Source organism: Salmo salar, chromosome 09, assembly GCF_965601325.2.
Source record: "Salmo salar chromosome 09, fSalSal1, whole genome shotgun sequence".
Lineage (NCBI taxonomy): Eukaryota > Metazoa > Chordata > Actinopteri > Salmoniformes > Salmonidae > Salmo > Salmo salar.
The window spans coordinates 128,941,612-128,961,841 of record NC_138299.1 but is presented as its reverse complement, the minus strand read 5'-3'; the positions used below and the strand labels follow the sequence as shown (position 1 = coordinate 128,961,841).

Genomic DNA, 20,230 nt, shown 5'->3' with positions numbered 1-20,230 from the left:
TCTCATTTACAAATCCTCCTGTGAAGGACAGCCCAAGTGAGCTCCATGGCAACCTGGCGCGTCGCCATCTCATTACACTGCCAATTGATTCTGGTCCTCCACCACACTGCTGTCCCCTGCCAGCCCACTTCCCATCATGCACCTGACAGCCACTGCAAAGTAAATGGTAAGAGATATGTTAGATGGTGTGTGATGGGTACTGGGTGTACACAAAGCAAAAATCTGTAATGGTTTATTTAAAGCCGGCAAGTTAAAAGGCATTATGATAGTTATAATGCATCATAAGCACTCCCTTATAATAGCTTACAAGGAAATATGATCCTGACTTAATAACAGCTATTAGTGGATGTTAAAAAATCCAGTATTTTAATGCCATGGAAAGATATGATATGCTACATTCCCATTATTTTACATTACATAATGGAATTCTTGCATCTGTCCATGAGAATAACTTGCTGCTTGGTACAAAAAGTCAATTTTTCATGTAAATGCCCTCATTATGAGCCCATACCCTGTCAAGTGTTTCTCTTTCATCCTTCCAAAAACCTTTCTAACCAAGCACGGAAATACATACTTGTCTATAACCATGCCAGAAATCCCTCTTCGAGGTCTGAATAGCACAAAGAGTTTGCAAGATGTGGCTACAGTATAGCACAAGTCCATCATTCCAAGAGGGGTGGCCTTTGAGAAACCAAACAATGAGGAAAAAAAGTAACACATGCATAACTTGTTTCGTAATGGACTTCTCCTTCTCCGGGGGTTGTTTCGGAACACAAAGACAGTGCACATCTGGCGCACACAGGACAGGGGGGAAGCCAGCAGGGAAGATAGTGAGAATGGGACCGAAGAGTTTCCAGCTGAGCCAGATTATCATTCTCAGGGCAACAGGTGGCTCTGCAGCCACCACACTGGAACTCAATACCATGCAGGAGGGCCCCGGGCCCCAATCCCAGCCCCAGACTCTGGCCCCTGATCAACGGAGCATCTTCCAAAAAGTAGCCAATTAGGTAAAAATGTGAAATGCAGGAACCCATTAGTGTGCGTGTGTGTGTGTATATGTGTATGTGTATGTGTGTGTGTGTGTGTGTGTGTGTGTGTGTGTGTGTGTGTGTGTGTGTGTGTGTGTGTGTGTGTGTGTGTGTGTGTGTGTGTGTGTGTGTGTGTATGTGTGTGTGTGTGTGTATGTGTGTGTCGCTGTGCGTGTCTCTGTGTGTGTGCTTGGCCAAATACAAATAACGATAACAATAATAACGATTATTACACCGATAAATAGGATGAAAAAAGGGAATCTCATGCTTATCTGAAAATGTGAGGCCATTCTCCTCACGTGTCATTATTGTCATTATTGAAATCAACATGTTAAGCATAGTTATTGGACAATTGCTCATTAGGATGGAAATTTATGAAGTCAGTGTTGAAAAGGGAACTTTTACATTTCCTTGCTGTAAAACAGTATATGGGAAGATATATCGGTACGTTTTGTCCCCCCCAAAAAAATCTAAGTTGGTATCGAACCCAAATAAACATATCGGTCGGGGTCTAATTGGAAGGCCTTATAGTTTGTCAGTAAGTACTAAACCCAAAGGAAACTGGCTCTAGCCATTTTTATTCCCAGAAAATCACTACATAGCTTTCAACTATTTCTTGAAGCACATACAGTTGAAGTCAGAAGTTTACATACACTTACGTTGGAGTCATTAAAACTCGTTTTTCAACCACTCCACAAATTTCTTGTTAACAAACTATAGTTTTGGCAAGTCTGTTAGGACATCTACTTTGTGCATGACACAAGTAATTTTTCCAACAATTGTTATCAGACACATTATTTAACTTATAATTCACTGTATCACAATTCCAGCGGGTCAGAAGTTTACATACACTAAGTTGACTGTGCCTTTAAACAGCTTGGAAAATTCCAGAAAATTCCGTCATGGCTTTAGAAGCTTCTGATAGGCTAACTGATATCATTTTAGTCAATTGGAGGTGTACCTGTGGATGTATTTCAAGGCCTACCCTCAAACGCAGTGCCTCTTTGCTTGACATCATGGGAAAATCAAAAGAAATCAGCCAAGACCTCAGAAAAAAAATTGTAGACCTCCACAAGTCTGGTTCATCCTTGGGAGCAATTTCCAAACGCCTGAAGGGACCACATTCATCTGTACAAAGAAGAGTACGCAAGTATAAACACTATGGGACCACGTAGGCGTCATACCGCTCAGGAAGGAGACGCGTTCTGTCTCCTAGAGATGAACGTACTTTGGTGTGAAAAGTGCAAATCAATCCCAGAACAACAGCAAAGGACCCTGTGAAGATGCTGGAGGAAACAGGTACAAAAGTATCTATATCCAAAGTAAAATGAGTCCTATATCGACATAACCTGAAAGGCCACTCAGCAAGGAAGAAGCCACTGCTCCAAAACCGCCATAATAAAGCCAGACTACGGTTTGCAACTGCACATGGGGACAAAGATCGTTCTTTTTGAAGAAATGTCCTCTGGTCTGTTGAAACAAAAATTGAACTGTTTGGCCATAATGACCATCATTATGTTTGGAGGAAAAAGGGGGAGGCTTGCAAGCCGAAGAACACCATCCCAATTGGGAAGCACGGGGGTGGCAGCATCATGTTGTGGGGGTGCTTTGCTGCAGGAGGGACTGGTGCACTTCACAAAATAGATGGCATCATGAGGATGGAAAATTATGTGGATATATTGAAGCAACATCTCAAGACATCAGTCAGGAAGTTAAAGCTTGGTAGGAAATGGGTCTTCCAAATGGACATTGACCCCAAGCATACTTCCAAAGTTGTGGCAAAATGGCTTAAGGACAACAAAGTCAAGGTATTGGAGTGGCCATCACAAAGCCCTGACCTCAATCCTATACAAAACTGAAAAAGCGCGTGCGAGCAAGGAGGCCCACAAACCTGACTCAGGTACACCAGCTCTGTCAGGAGGAATGGGACAAAATTCACCCAACTTATTGTGGGAAGCTTGTGGAAGGCTACCCGTAACGTTTGACCCAAGTTAAACAATTTAAAGGCAGTGCTACCAAATACTAATTGAGTGTATGTAAACTTCTGACCCACTGGGAATGTGACGAAAGAAATAAAAGCTGAAATAAATCATTCTCTCTACTATTATTCTGATATTTCACATTCTTAAAATAAAGTGGTGATCCTAACTGACCTAAGACAGGGAATTATTACTAGGATTAAATGTCAGGAATTGTGAAAAGCTGAGTTTAAATGTATTTGGCTAAGGTGTATGTAAACTTCCCACTTCAGCTGTAGATGTTGTTGAGGATAATTTAGATTGACTATAGTATAGCAAGGGTTTCACAGCTTACTAATAGTGCATCTCACCACACTGTACAGGACAAACTGAGGGTAGCACAGTACCAGTTCATTCAAATCTGTTGAAAACTGATATTGATCTCAATTATCCATTCTCAGAAAGGTGTAAACACAGAAGAATTCTGTTCATCTGGAAGGCCTCGCATATATAAACCATCGATGAATCGATAAATGCTGCTTTGGAGATGGAAAATGGCTGCTGGCACTGGGGGTAGCTGGTTGCCAATGCGGGTCTCCATCAGCACATGTCTGAATGTACATGGGTTGTTTGAGGACACAGTAATTTATGCTACTCGATCCTGACAAAAGACAGCCAGCAAGCGAGAGAGAGGGTGCCTGGCCCTGGGAATAAGCATGCCAGGAATGTTAAGAGCTGAGACTGCTGGCTCAGTGCTGCCTCCAGATGTGGGAAGAAAGGCTTTATGCTGGCTAGCTACCTGGAGAGGAGAGGCTGCAGTGCATGCTACTTAGCCTGTCCGTTGAGGTAGGAGGCAGGGAGGAAGGAGAGATGGACTGTGTCTCCAATCACACCCTATTCCCCATGTAGTGTACTACTTCCTATTGCTTATAGTGCACTACTTTTAACCAGAGTCATTTGTTGCAAGTCACAACTTACTCACCTTATAGTGCACTAGGCTACTTTTGACCAGAGCCAAAAATAGTTCAATATATAGGTGTGGCTCTGGTAGTTGATAGTACTGATGTGAGACATAGCCAAGCCCCCCCCCCCCGCTCCTCTCCTTCACTCATGACAATGGCCTTGTCCTCTGTTGAGTCCATAGTCCTTACTTTCCTTTGATTGACAACCATAAGCCTATAAACTAAGACTCTCCCAGACCGGTTTCAAACACTGAAAACTTGCTAGCTAACATCCTTACTTGCATTTTGTGTGGGTATCCCCTCTACAAAATGAACAAAACAATTTTGGAACAAAAAACACATGATTATAAATAAACATCCAAAGTGTGAGGCCTGGGTTGAGAAAGACTATAGAGTTTTGATGTCATTTCATTTTGTGCATATTTTGATTGTATATGTAATGTGTAATTTGAGACCCTCAGCCTCTGCTATGGCTGGGGCTAGGAGAGCCATTACTGAGTAATGAATGTGTGACCTGAAGGTCTGCACCTGCTGTGGGGAGCCCACAACTTCCTCTCTCTCCTCAAGATCTGGAGGAGGCCCATCATTTCTCTTCTGTGAATCACTTCCAGGACCTCTAAGACAGCAGCAGCCAACAGTAGAGCTAGTGGGATCCTAAGGTAGGCAGGGCTGGAGGCACCACTGGGATTTTCACTTAAACCTTACCATTAGGAATGATGAACACAGGCATGCACACACACGTACACACGCATGCAGCTGGTGGCATCTTCATTCGGGAGGTTGGGCTTATAGTAATGGCTGGAACGGAATTAATGGAATGGTATCAAACGCATCAAACACATGGTTTTTATGTTTTTTAATACCGTTCCATTTATTCCATCCATCATTATGACCGTCCTCCCCTCACCAGCCTCCTGTGGGGTAGAGGATAGCGTATCTGCCCAGAAAATCAGGGGGTGTCAGCTAGGTTAATCTCAATCACTCTCTGCAACTGTAGAGATACTGTGTGTCTGTACACTCTTAGAAAAAAGGGCTCCAAAAGGGTTATTTGTCTGTCCCCATAGGAGAATCCTTTTTGATTCCAGGTAGAACTCTTTTGGGTTCCATGTAGAACCCTCTGTGGAAAGGATTAGGGTTAGGGAACCCAAAAGGGTTCTATTATGGGGATAGCCGAAGAACCGTTTTAGGTTCTAGATACCACCTTTTCTTCTAAGAGTGTATGCAGTGAGTGTCGGGATTTGGAAATATTCACCCTAACTCTCGTCATCATATACTGTAGGCTTATGGCGATGGTCCGGATTTCTCTTGCTACTGAGAGTCGAACTTGGGAGAGAGTTTGCTGGCTTCCCTCAAAACACATGTTTCCCATTAATTGTCGAAGGGAACGTTTTCCGATTAGAAGAGCCTGGGGGATTCCGCTAAAAGGACAAGGTCTCTAAATTGTATTCCATCACACATGAAAACAGAGCTCTGTCATCTTCACACAAACTACAGTACGGTTTTAAAGACCTCCAACTCTCAACCTCTAGAGACCCCTTTCTCAGAAAAATAAAAGCTGTTCTTTAAAACAATAGTGGCGGTGGGTATATGATAGCTTTTGAAAAATTACAAAACTTAATTGATACTGAAAATTGCATTTGTTTTGGTACTAGACCAGATGCTGCCCACACAGTCAGTTATGGGGTTGTGCGTTGATAATAATCACATGAACATGTTCTGTGAGCCTTCCTGACATATCTACAGTACACAGTATGATGAGAGAGTGGTTCAAAAGACTGACGACACTTAGACCTGAACCATATTTGTAAATGTTATTATTTATTTTTTTTCTCTTTTTTCAATGGCTCCTGAGTGGTGCAGCGGTCTAAGGCACTGCATCCCAGCTAGAGGTGTCAATACAGACCCTGGCTCAATTCCAGGCTGTATCACAACCGGCTGTGATTGGGAGTCCCATTAGGTGGTGCACAATTGGCCCAGCGTTGTTAGGGTTTGGCCGAGGTAGGCCGTCTTTGTAAATAAGAATTTGTTCTTAACTGACTTGCCTAGTTAAATAAAGGTTAAATAAATACATGAAACATATAATACCCCTCCCTTCCTCTCCCTTCCTCTGTCTCTGTCAAAAGGCTGATGATACTTTGACCAGAACCCATATACCCCTCTCACTTCTTCTCTCCCTCCCATTCTCTGTGTCTTTCCATCGTGCCAGGCCCCTGCTGGACTAGCTTTGTTTTTTAATAGGGGCTAATACTCAAGCCTGGCTCCTTCCCGTGGGGACGGGCCCTATGAATACCCCCAGTGTGTTCCTGCTCATTCTCTCAGGGAATGCCAATGCCATGAGGTAAGGAGCCTTTGTACCAGACCAGAGCAACACACACACACACACACACACACACACACACACACACACACACACACACACACACACACACACACACACACACACACACACACACACACACACACACACACATATACTGGTCAAGTGGTGCCAACGGCCCTCAGTAGGTACTATTGTAAACTCACTCACTCCCACTCACTCTTTCAAGCAGTACTGAATGTCCTGCAGAAAGTGTTTGGAATTTAGGAAGCGCATGGATATTTTTTTCCCCAACGTGCCCATTGTCTGAATCAATAAAGATTTCGAAGGTTGAATACCCACACAGGTTGACGGGAAAAAAAGCAAGGATGATTCCATAAGAGCTGTAACACTTTGTAAGACATTATACTACATCAGCTTTTGACATCATTGCGCTTAAATGTAGATAAGATTTTGGCTTCCGCATACTATGTTGAGCTCTCGTCGTTTCGAGGGCTCCTCAATCCCACAATACCTCTTCATGGGCTCTGATCAGCCAGCGACCACACAGTGAGTGAGATTATTAAAACGGCCCCCGATGCAGCTCTGGGGGGCAGAGAGACAGAGAGAAGAGGGCAGTGTGTACCCTCAAGAGGGCATCCAAGGGGGTCTTTGTGTTCACAGGAGCATCTTCTCAGGCTAAACGAGGCCAGGCCAGGCCAGACCAGGCCAAGCTAAACAGGCTGCTACCAGAATGCTGAGCCAGCCATGTATTTGTGCTGTGACCTCCTCTATTGCAGTGGGGCTTCACATAACTCTCTCCCCTTCTCTCTCTCTGTCTCTGTCTGTCTCGCTCTGTCTCTGTCTGACTCTCTCGTCTCTCTCTCTCTCTCTTGCTCTCTCTGACTCTGACTGTCTCTGACTCTCTCTCTCTGTCTCGTCTCTCTCTGTCTCTCTGTCTCTCTCTGACTCTGACTGTCTCTGACTCTCTCTCTCTGTCTCGTCTCTCTCTGTCTCTCTCTGACTCTGACTGTCTCTGACTCTCTCTCTCTCTTGTCTCTCTCTTGTCTCTCTCTGTGTCTCTCTGTGTCTCTCTGTCTCTCTCTGTCTCTCTGTCTCTCTCTGTCTCTGACGCTCTCTCTTGTCTCTCCTCTTCTTTTGGAGGTGGAACCTTTCTCAAGGTCAGTACCAGTGGTTTCAAAGGATGAGAGCGCTGGAAAGAGAGAAAGAGAGAAAGGAGAGGATTGTGTCCTCAATCGATATACAAAAGGACTAGAGACATCCTTGTGGACAGGCATTGGACGGGTTTGAGAAGGGTTTGGACTGGAGACTTGGGTTTTGCATGTCAATGGAAGTGACTAGAGAGATGAATGACTTTCAGCTCTTCAGTAATATTTGGTCATGCTAAACAGGTGACCCACAGCTGATTATAATAAATACCTTTACCTAGTCATTTCAATTGCTGACATACAGTATTTCCGATAAAACCTCACGTAACTTTACAATTCATCGTATGCACAGTCGGAAATCACATTTTGATAGAGTAGGGTCAGGTCGACAGAATAATTACTGAGTATGAATCAAAGTAGGGAAAACAAAGACACGGAGAGTTTCAGAGTAGACCTAGATATCATGATCCTAGCCATATTATCATATACCGGAACAAAATGATGAAATGGGCATCCTCACAAAGGGCACTCAAACAGTGGGATCAGAGAGAACATGCACTGACCTGCCTCCACTCGTCTCTCTCTCAGTCTCTCCTCAGTCCACAGCATCTGCAAATGGAAACAAAGGTCTGGTCAGATCAGGTGAAACAGGCCAAAGAACAGAATTAAATAGAACATTTTCTCTATAGTATATGGGCCAAAGCATATAACGGAAAAGGTTCCAGAAAATAGATGAAATAATGTACAGTACCATATCATCATATCAACCCACGTGACCCTACAGCGCTGTGTATACCATTAGCGATGGACCACGTGACCCTACAGCGCTGTGTATACCATTAGCGATGGACCACGTGACCCTACAGCGCTGTGTATACCATTAGCGATGGACCACGTGACCCTACAGCGCTGTGTATAACATTAGCGATGGACCACGTGACCCTACAGCGCTGTGTATAACATTAGCGATGGACCACGTGACCCTACAGCGCTGTGTATACCATTAGCGATGGACCACGTGACCCTACAGCGCTGTGTATACCATTAGCGATGGACCACGTGACCCTACAGCGCTGTGTATACCATTAGCGATGGACCACGTGACCCTACAGCGCTGTGTATACCATTAGCGATGGACCACGTGACCCTACAGCGCTGTGTATAACATTAGCGATGGACCACGTGACCCTACAGCGCTGTGTATACCATTAGCGATGGACCACGTGACCCTACAGCGCTGTGTATACCATTAGCGATGGACCACGTGACCCTACAGCGCTGTGTATACCATTAGCGATGGACCACGTGACCCTACAGCGCTGTGTATACCATTAGCGATGGACCACGTGACCCTACAGCGCTGTGTATACCATTAGCGATGGACCACGTGACCCTACAGCGCTGTGTATACCATTAGCGATGACCCTACAGCGCTGTGTATACCATTAGCGATGGACCACGTGACCCTACAGCGCTGTGTATACCATTAGCGATAGACCATGTGACCATGCTGCAGCGGTATAGCTGAGCAGGTTGTTGACTCGTTTGGCTAATGGAGGGGAGTACAGTATAGCGACAATAACATTTCCCACTGCTCATTTGCATTAATGCAAATTAATAGCATATCGAAAACCACAAGCAAAGAAGAATTCAAGTAACACTTCCTCCATGTAATATCGCACGACAGAGGATATTTCAGGAATTTTCCTGAAATGACAGTGAAATGACAAACTCCCACTTAGTCTTGGAAATGCACTTGATCACATGACACCAGGAGAGCCTTCGGTGGTCAATTGTATGCAGCACTAGTAGCGCAATCAAAAGCTCTTAACAGACTCGCTTAACAGACTTGCGTTGACTCTTTCTTTTGACGTAGGCTACTTCACATACTCAGCCTGTGACCTCCGCACATAATAAAACCCAACTAATTATCCTCAATGCATGAAGTACCAAGAGAGTATCGTCTGTTCCAGATTGGCTAGGCTCTGGGCTCTACACATAGGCCTGTGAGGTCTGCTAGGTTCTGGGTTCTACACATAATCCTGTGGTCTGCTAGGTTCTGGGTTCTACACATTATCTTGTGGTCTGCTAGGTTCTGGGTTCTACACATTATCTTGTGGTCTGCTAGGCTCTGGGTTCTACACATATTCCCGAGGTTGGCTAGGCTCTGGGTTCTACACATAATCCTGTAGTCTGCTAGGCTCTGGGTTCTACACATAATCCTGTGGTCTGCTAGGCTCTGGGTTCTACACATAATCCTGTGGTCTGCTAGGCTCTGGGTTCTACACATAATCCTGTGGTCGGATAGGCTCTGGGTTCTACACATAATCCTGTGGTCTGCTAGGCTCTGGGTTCTACACATAATCCTGTGGTCTGCTAGGCTCTGGGTTCTACACATAATCCTGTGGTCAGCTAGGCTCTGGGTTCTACACATAATCCTGTAGTCTGCTAGGCTCTGGGTTCTACACATAATCCTGTGGTCGGCTAGGCTCTGGGTTCTACACATAATCCTGTAGTCTGCTAGGCTCTGGGTTCTACACATAATACTGTGGTCGGCTAGGCTCTGGGTTCTACACATAATCCTGTGACAGCATGGCGGGAAGCCATCGAAAGAGCAACCAAAGTAGAGACAAGGAAAAAGACTGTACCCCAGGGAAATGGCAGAATGTATGGTATGGTATGGTAAATTGTAGTTCTCCGATGATCCAAATGCATGGTATAGGATTATGTTCACTAATGTTGGTGTTCATCTCTAGCTTTGTCTCCAATCTTGGCTGGTAGCTATCCTTGCTCCCTAGCAGTTTGGTTGATGGCATATGCTTTACTGCTTATGGATGTGTTATTAAGTCCTTATGTAAGGTACCCTCAACCAGAGTGTTACCTAATGTAGATTAGTAACACAAAAAGTGGTCTGAAACATCACCATCGCTATCATTCCAACACAACCACGTATACAGTGCATTTGGAAAGTATTCAGACCCCTTCACTTTTTCCACATTTTGTTATGTTACAGCCTTATTCTAAAATTGATTAAATAACATTTTCCTCATCAATCTACACACAATACCCCATAATGACAAAGCAAAAACATTTTTTTGTCATTTTTGCACTAAATAAAAAATAAAACAAATAATACCTCGAAACTGAGCTCCTTTGATCATCCTTGAGATTGGAGTGATTGGAGTCCACCTGTGGTCAATTCAATTGATTGGACATGATTTGGAAAGGCACACACCTGTCTATATAAGGTCCCACAGTTGACAGTGCATGTCAGAGCAAAAACCAAGCCATGAGGTCAAAGGAATTGTCTATTGAGCTCCGAGACAGATCTGGGGAAGGGTACCAAAACATTTCTGCAACATTAAAGGTCCCCAAGAACACAGTGGCCTCCATCATTCTTAAATGGAAGAAGTTTGGAACCACCAAGACTCTTCCTAGAGCTGGCCGCCGGCCAAACCAATCAATCGGGGGAGAAGGGCCTTGGTCAGGGAGGTGACCAAGAACCCAATGGTCACTCTGACAGAGCTCCAGAGTTCCTCTGTGGAGATGGGAGAACCTTCCAGAAGGACAACCATCTCTGCAGTACTCCACCAATCAGCCTTTATGTTAGAGCTTGACAGGATCTGCAGAGAAGAATGGGAGAAACTCCCCAAATAAAGGTGTGCCAAGCTTGTAGCATCATACCCAAGAAGACTCGAGGCTGTAATCGCTGACAAAGGTGCTTCAACAAAGCAAGTTTTCATTTTTAATACATTTGCAAAAATTTCAAAAAACCTGTTTTTGCTTTGTCATAATGGGGTATTGTGTGTAGATTGATGAGAGAAAAAAAGTATTTAATCCATTTTAGAATAAGGCTGTAACTTAACAATATGTGGAAAAAGTCAAGGGGTCTTAATAGTTTCCGAATGCACTGTACACACTATAGCACTACAGAAGGCTTTTAATGGCCACCTAAAATGTTTAAGAAGTGACACACAGAGGGGGTTAGGACATGATCTATCTAAGTACACAGCAACATGTTCAGTCCCAACCCAGATGGAAATTGGGGTCAGTCATGTCTATGAGAAAGGGACTGTGACCGCTTAATGTACAAAGAGTTCTGAAGAGAAAATGACACAAAAATACACTGAAATACATTATTCCCATTTGATACTGTTTTAACCTCCAATAATGTGTTTGATCTATTTTGGAAAAAGCTTAAAAAGCAACATTTGCGGACTTCAACAAAAGTTGAGTGGAGGAGGCCATCACAGCCCCCTGTCTCATTAAAGACAATGACCTTGATCAGCGTGATGGGACAGCTTGGCTCCAGATGAGAGGACAGCTATTTCCATACACTCCATTTATTTGTGTATCTGTTTTAAGAGACCTCCAGCAGGCAGTAGGCAGCACCATGCTGATAAAGCATAAAAAGCTACTGAGTGTTTTCCCCTGGGCAACAGCGATGGGACAAGTGGATCTGTGCCAGTGACTGACTGTTCAACTGGCGCCCAAGCTCCCCAGCTCGCTGGGTGCCCAACTACTCCACTGACTGACTGGCTGGCTGTTTAGTACTTGGCTAGATGACTGACTGACTGACTGGTTGGATGACTGACTTACTGGCTGGCTACCCGACTATTCCACTGATTGACTGACTGGCTGACTGACCGACTGGCTGAATGGATGGATGACTGACTTACTGGCTGACCACAGAGAGCTCCGCTCAGCACCACCTCCCTGCCTGCGGGGACAGACTGCTTGAGCAAGTCTAAAAGAATGCCCGTCTGATAGCCCCTCTGAAAAACTCAGAGATCTTACTATGGATGGACAATGTTAGAGATACGGTATGGTATAACAGGGTCATTGTCACGGTCTGTTCCATAGAAGAGGGAAGAGAAGCTAGCATGTAATGCTGCATTCAAATGTTACTCTGAATCTCATTTTCTAGTTGGTGAAATCATAAATTGCTTGGTCGGTGTAATGAGATAGCTAGCCATTACAGTATGAGCAGAAGCTGAGCAAGCTAATGTTGCCAATCATAAATTAGCTTGCTAACATTGACAATATAGTTAAACTAGCTAAATAGCTACATTATTAAGGTTAGAAAATGTGAAAATGTGGAGGGTCATTGCGCTTGGAGGGCCGTTCATATTGTTTTTCCAAGTCGAAAAAATAAAAGTTTCTGATTATTCTTACACCACTTAAATGCATCATAAACACTTGCAATAAACTCCCAAACAATATGTTCAGTGACATTTGCTAAAATGGTTGTAATTTATGACGATGCCAACAACTACGATATGGGAAACTGTGGAACAGCAGCACGCATGAAACAACTCATCTTTGTGCCCTCCATTTGATGGCCAATGAAAAACATAGTGGGCAATAACAAACACACAACCATGAAAAGAATCCAGTAGCACATTCCAAACAGTAACCAACAGATCTCATAAAACTCTGCACAGGCCAACCCAATATCCCCCTGGAGCTACACTTCAACAAGAATGAAAATATATGGAAAATGGGTTGCCGATTTCTTGGTAGGGATTTTATGTAAAGAAAATCCCATATTTGGTTCAGCATAATAATCCTGTCACTCTAGTGCAGACACACATTGTAAATTCCAAACGGAGACAAATACTTTCTGCTCTGTTGCTTCTCTTAATTACTGGTTACACTTCTCAATCCGAATTTCGGGTGGTCAGCGTCAAACTGAGCATGATAGCAAAGCAATAATTGGTTAATCATGTTGAATCCCGATGGCCAAGGCTGAGTGGGTGCAAGCACAATCGGAATGAACATTTATTTTCATAGAAAATATGTAGCTTCACAAAGAAATGCTGCATAAATTCAACAATGCCACATGGTAAAAGCTGGCACTGTGATGCGCATTCTCCATCTTTTTATCCAAAGGACACAAGTCCTCAAGGACAGCTAGAGCCCACTAATAATAATAATCATGAAAATGGTCAGTTTCTGAATCTCAGAAAAGAGCAGTGCTTAGTCAGTGAGTTTCCATAATGTTTTCATAATCTGCATTTAATCACATTTAGATCCTTTTCAGAGGAGTTACGTATTAATGGCAGATTTACTTGCGCACGAGATTAACCAAGAGGAGCAGTACCACCTTTTGTTGTTATTTTAAGTTTCAAGTCTTCCAGCTGGAGAAGGCAAGAGCAACCGCTTCAATAATTCAATTTCTCCTTTATTTGGATATGACTTGCTTAAATCCCTAAAATACGAGTGGATATAATTCAATATTTGTAACAGATACTGAGTAACATGTGCTACGACCTTGAAGTAAGCACTAAAGATATGTCTAGCGAGAAGTCCTGGCAAAATCTCTCAGAGCTGACAAACTGTAGTGTTTGCTAGCAGCGATGTTTAAAACTGACAGACATCTTAATTGCTGTTGGCTGTACAACAAACATACAGCTGTAGTACTATGTATTATGCTACATATCCATCCAAGCCTAGTCATTCGCTGTTTCTCTTTACTTGAGGAAGCTTCATTGTCAGACTAACCTTACTTCAAATATTCTCTCCATATTACATGATACCGTTGCACTGTAGAAGTCTGAAAAACACTTGTCCACGTGAGGCAGTTGGACAGAGTCTGACAGGGCCGTTGATCAGCCAGACTAAAAGGCTAGCTGTGTTGCTAGCTGATCCTCAGTTTTTCTTGACACTGAGCTGTGAGAGGGCGTTGGTGTTGGGGAGAGTTGAGAAGCCACCGGGTTCTCACCGTCACATTACTACTGTAGCTGCAGAGAAAGGGAGTGGTGGCGGCAGGACCAGATGGCTAGCTCTCTGGACTCAATATACCATCCCTCTGATAAACCCAGACAGAACCGTTACACTTTCCAAAAGAGAGCTGAAAGGAAATACAGGGAGGGAAAAAAGCAAAGGCTCGGCTTTCGCAAATCTTTAATTACCCAACTGTCGACTGCTTTTCAACCCCCCCCCCCCTCCCCCCAGAGGATCCCTATACGACAGGCTTGCTCTGCTCAAGGCAGGGAATCAAAACTGTTAAAAAAGGAGGAAAAAACACATAAAAGATATGCAAATACAACTGTCTGGGGGCGACGACGAGCAATAACCAGCGTTGGGGTTCTGTCTGGCTATTTTTAGCTGGCGTCTCTTTGCAGACTCTGAAAGGTGTGTGATGACTTCCTTAAGCCCAGGATTTTATGTGCTACAGAGACAGCTTGGCTATGCAGATATGTCGGGAGAAATATTCCCCTTAATTGAGACACTTCACAAATGAAGCTGTCAAACCCAGTACAAACAGAATACAGTCAGAGTTGAAACTGGATTTCGTGGAAAGAGCTACTTTGGAGTCTTCACTCTTCACACATAAAAAAGTACAGCGTATAAAGTGATTAGCGAGGTTCGGAGCTGATCTTACAGAGCCGTTAGGCCGAAGCGCACAGATTCTCTCCCTATCTTGAATATAACCACTGGCAAGTGTACATGGCCCATAAGCAAAGCAAAATAATAGGGTGTTATTTATGCTACTCCAAGGAAAAAGAACATAGAAGTGGTATGAAATGATGAGGCTCATACTTGCCCTGAGAAGGACATTATTTTCCTCACTTACTCTGAGTCTACATTGATGACAAGCAGTGTGGTCCACGTTTGACAACAACAAAATGTATAAAAAGTGGACAAAATGCAATAGAAATCCCTCCAACACCGGATCTCACAGTGTAATGTGGTTCTATTTCTCTACCATAAGCTGTCTCCAATGTTGTTTAGAGAATTTGGTAGAACGTCCAACCTCACAACCGCAGACCAGATGTAACTACGCCAGCCCAGGACGCCACATCCGGTTTCTTCACCTGCGGGATCGTCTGGGGAGGGGGGGGGGGGGGGGGGGGCTAAAGAGTATTTCTGTCTGTAATAAAGCCCTATGTGGTGAAAAACTCATTCTGATTGGCTGGCACTGGCTCCACGGTGGGAGGACCCATGGCTGCACCCATGGCTGCACCCCTGCCCAGTCATGTGAAATCCATAGATTAGGGCCTGATGAATTTATAAAAATGTCCTTATTTCCTTATATGAACTGTAACTCAGTAAAAATATAGAAAATGTTGCATGTTGTGTTTTTTTTAATTTTTGTTCAGTATATTAGAGTTGAGGTGGAACTTGTCTGATTGAAACTGATGTAAAAGGTCTAAAACCAGCACAGTTCTACCAAAGTAGCAACCTTTTCTCTTTTGTCATTGTTTACATGAAGTCAACCCTTGAAAACAGCAAACTAGCTCAAAGTGTGATTCTCCTTTCTACATGTAACACAGAGGGCGTAAATAGGAACTATGATTACATTCAGTACAATATGTCACAAAACATGGTGTGTGTGTGTGTGTGTGTGTGTGTGTGTGTGTGTGTGTGTGTGTCCTACAGAAGGTACCTTAAAAAACTGGAGCACCAGCATGAATAGTTCTAGAGGGAAATACTGAGCATCAGATGGGAGGATTGACGGACCAACGTCAGCATCCTGACCCACGCAAACATCCCCAGCAAAGAATCCTAAATCATCGGGCACTCCAATGGACAGGATACTGTGTCTGCATGCTGACTCAAGGCTGCCCAAACAACTTCAGGTCGATGTCCACGTCAGTGAGGGAATCTAATTAGCATAATACAAAAATCCTCAGCAAAATCCGTCTGTTTAACCCTCAAACTACCGAATGGGGTCATTTTGATCATAGCCCAAAGGTGGTTAATTCAATTCTTCAAATTTTTCATGACTTTGTCAATAAACGTGTTCTTAATAAATCAAAAATAATTGTTTCGTGTTTCTGTATTAGTATGGACTTTTGTGGGAATTCCTATATACCCTTCAATATTCTATATTTGAAACTTGTTATGGTATTTGGGTTGCTAAAACATTTGGTTTGAAGTGAATGAGGATTTGGGCAAGCTTTTTGATGGATCCTGGCTCTACCACTCCCATTGTTTCACGAGCAGCAATGCTAATGCTGGCTGTGGGGTAAGTAAATAACAAAAACGAATGCATATTTTTGTTCATTGTCTCTCAGGCTCAATGGATGAATCACTTTTTGTCAATAAAATTAAGTATATTTCAAATTTTTGTGTACTGCCCCTTTAAATGGCAGTTGTATTTAACAACAAAAGTATGACAAAAAAGTACATTTACTTTTTATTTAGAAAAAAGCGCACAATAATTTTTGTTTGACAGAAAATGCTAATTATCTGTAATTGTGCAAAAATAACAGTCTGTGTTGGTAATTATTTATTCTGTATAACATTATTTACATGTCTAATGATGTTTTGCTAGGAATGAAGTTGATATTGCTTTATGATTGTTGCTTTTTCCAATAATTTTTTATTGGGGTCAAAATGACCCCAGTTATTAATCCATGTATGCTAAATATATTGGTATTAAGATGGTCAAAGGCTTAGACTCTTAGGGGTTATGAGGACACCTGCACCACACCGGCCATTGAAAAAACGACAAAAACGCACAGACCAACCCGCCAAGAAACTCATTCCCCTCCCCTCTAAAACTCACTTGCAGCGTCTGTGGACAGGTCTGAGACTCCAGAATCGGCTGGACCCACAACAATCAAGCCACCTAAAAAACCTTGAGGGATTGCTGATGATGCGCACGTGTATGTGTGTGTGTTTGTGCGTGTGTACATGTGTGAGCATGTACAGTATAAGTTTTCATGCATGCATGTGTGTGTATGTGCATGCATTTGTATGTGTGTGTGTGCATGTGTGAATGCATATGGACTGAAATGTTTAAGTGTGTGCATATGTGTGTGTGTGCGTGTGTGGTATTTACAGTATAACATAAGTGGTGCAGGGCAGCAGCAGAGCAGCAGCAGACGAAGGGAAGGCCAGTGGGTCTGACAGAAAGCAGAGCAGCCAGGAAGAGGCAGTGCTGTGGCCTGGGGGGTATGAGTGGTGTCCAGGGGGACAGACGGAGAAAACTGAGCAGCTCTCACTGGGAAACAATATGCAGTTTCATCTGGGGGAGACATTTTGCAGCTCTCTCTCAGAGCCAGAGAGCCGACAGCACAAAGAGCTCCATTGTTTCTTCTGCAGCAACCTCACCGCTCCCAACTAGAGCAGCAGGGTCGAGGCACAGGACCTGCCAGGGGCTGTTACAACCTGCTCCCACTGTGTGTGTGTGTGTGTGTGTGTGTGTGTGTGTGTGTGTGTGTGTGTGTGTGTGTGTGTGTGTGTGTGTGTGTGTGTGTGAATATCGGTTTTCTTCAATATAATGTTTCATGCTAGTTCTTGGTCAGGATTATCGTACCGTTACAGTGCATTCAGAAAGAATTCAGACCCCTTGACTTTTTACACATTTTTTATACGTTACATACTTATTCTAAAATCGATTAAATAGTATTTTTTCCTCATCAATCTACACACAATAACCCATAATGACAAAGCAAAAAAAGGTTTCTAGATTTTTTTGCAAAAAATACAAATAAAAACTGAAATATCACATTTACATAAGTATTCAGACCCTTTACTCAGTGCTTTGTTGAAGCACCTTTGGCAACGATTACAGCCTCGAGTCTTCTTGGGTATGACACTACAAGCTCGACACTGTATTTGGGGAGTTTCTCCCATTCTTCTCTGCAGATCCTCTCAAGCTCTCCATCAAGTTGGATGGGGAGCGTCTCTGCACAGCTAATTTCAGGTCTCTCCAGAGATGTTAGCTCTGGCTGGGCCACTCAAGGACATTCAGAGACTTGTCCTGAAAACACTTGTGCGTTGTCTTGGCTGTGTGCTTAGGGTCGTTGTTCTGTTGGAAGGTGAACCTTCGCCCCAGTCTGAGGTCCTGAGCGCTCTGGAGCAGGTTTTCATCAAGGATCTCTTTGTATTTTGCTCCATTCTTTTTTCCCCCGAGCTTGACTAGTCTCATAGTCCCTGCCCCTGAAAAACATCCCCACAGCATGATGCTGCCACCACCATGCTTCACCGTAGGGATGGTGCCAAGTTTCCTCCAGAAATGATAGTGACGCTTGGCATTCAGGCCAAAGAGTTCAATCTTGGTTTTATCAGACCAGAGAATCTTGTTTCTCATGGTCAGAGTCCTTTAGGTGCCTTTTGGCAAACTCCAAGTGGGCTGTTATGTGCCTTTTACTGAGGAGTGGCTTCCATCTGGCCATTCTACCATAAAGGCCTGATTGGTTGAGAGCTGCAGAGATGGTTGTCCTTCTGAAGGTTCTCCCATCTCCACAGAGGATCTCTGGAGCTCTGTCAGAGTGACCATCAGGTACTTGGTCACCTCCCTGACCAAGGCCCTTCTCCCCCGATTGCTCAGTTTGGCCGGGCAGCCAGCTCTAGAAAGAGTCTTGGTGGTTCCAAATGGCCACTGTGTTCTTGGGGACCTTCAATGCTGCAGAAATGTTTTGGTACCCTTCCCCAGATCTGTGCTTCGACACAATCCTGTCTCGGAGCTCTACGGACAATTTCTTCGACCTCATGGCTTGGTTTTTGCTCTGACATGCACTGTCAACTGTGGGACCTTATTTAGACAGGTGTGTGCCATTCCAAATCATGACTGGCCACCCCTCATAGCCTGGTTCCTCTCTAGGTTTCTTCCTAGGTTTTTGGCCTTTCTAGGGAGTTTTTCCTAGGGAGTTTTTCCTAGCCACCGTGCTTCTTTCACATGCTTTGCTTGCTGTTTGGGGTTTTAGGCTGGGTTTCTGTACAGCACTTTGAGAATATCAGCTGATGTACGAAGGGCTATATAAAAATAAATTTGATTTGATTTGATGTCTAATCAGTTAAATTTACCACAGGTGGACTCCAATCAAGTTGTAGAAACATCTCAAGGATGATCAATGGAAACAGGATGCAGCTGAGCTCAATTTCAAGTCTCATTGCAAAGGGTCTGAATACTTATGTAAATAAGGTATTTCTGTTTTTTTAAATCTATTTTAGAATAAGGCTGTAATGTAACAATGTGGAAAATGTTAAGGGGTCTGAATACTTTTCGAAGGTACTGTATCCGGTGTTTTTTCTGTACTGTATAAATGGAAGCGAGTTCTAACACTGTACCACACACTGTATGTGGTTCTAATGTTTCATACAGGGATGTGTTTCAGCGGGTTGTGTCAGTATCTTATCATGAACACACACACACACACACACACACACACACACACACACACACACACACACACACACACACACACACACACACACACACACACACACACACACACACACACACACACACACACACACACACACACACACACACACACGACACAGACACAGACACAAGGCTACAGGACATAATGGAAAATCCTTTCATAAAGAAGTGCAGGTCACATCCTGAGAGGATCCAGCAGAATTCTAGTTTATAATGCTCTGGCAGGCAGGCTCGGTCTGTGGAGAGAGGAGGGGAGGAGAGGTAGAGAGAGGGAAAGGGAGAAGAAGGGAGGGGTGGTGAGGTCAGGAGAGGGAGAGAGGGAGGGAATAGATAAGATCAAAGGCTGGATGAGAGAATTCTTCAAACTCAAGGGGCGATGAGAAAATTAAGAGACATGGAGGGCCGCGACTAATCAGCAGTTGGAAAATCCTAATGTTCCACTACCGGGTACGATCGTACTCCCCGTACAATGTGGGGAGACAAAGGCTTGCATCATTCCGCGAAGTCGAATTCCAATTTCAGAGAGGTGAAAACTAGTATGAGTGTAATAATGAAGGTGATTCGGTAAGCCACGGTAGTGTGTTGAGTAACCTTGTCTGAGACTTGTTGTTCGCTCCCCGAACGAATGCCTAGGCTTGAGCTCAGTGAGCTAACAGAGTTGAATAATGAATACAAGCTATTCTTCAGTACATA

General features: G+C 43.7%; 1 long non-coding RNA gene across 2 annotated transcripts in view; it reads right to left on the bottom strand.

Moving 5' to 3' along the window:
- LOC123744727 (uncharacterized) overlaps window positions 1-20,230 on the bottom strand; it is a 94,475-nt gene that overhangs the window by 28,225 nt on the left and 46,020 nt on the right. For both annotated transcript variants that reach the window (XR_006771153.2, XR_006771154.2), the window contains exon 3: window positions 7,977-8,022. This is a non-coding gene — a long non-coding RNA (uncharacterized LOC123744727). The remainder of the gene's footprint in view (window positions 1-7,976; window positions 8,023-20,230) is intronic.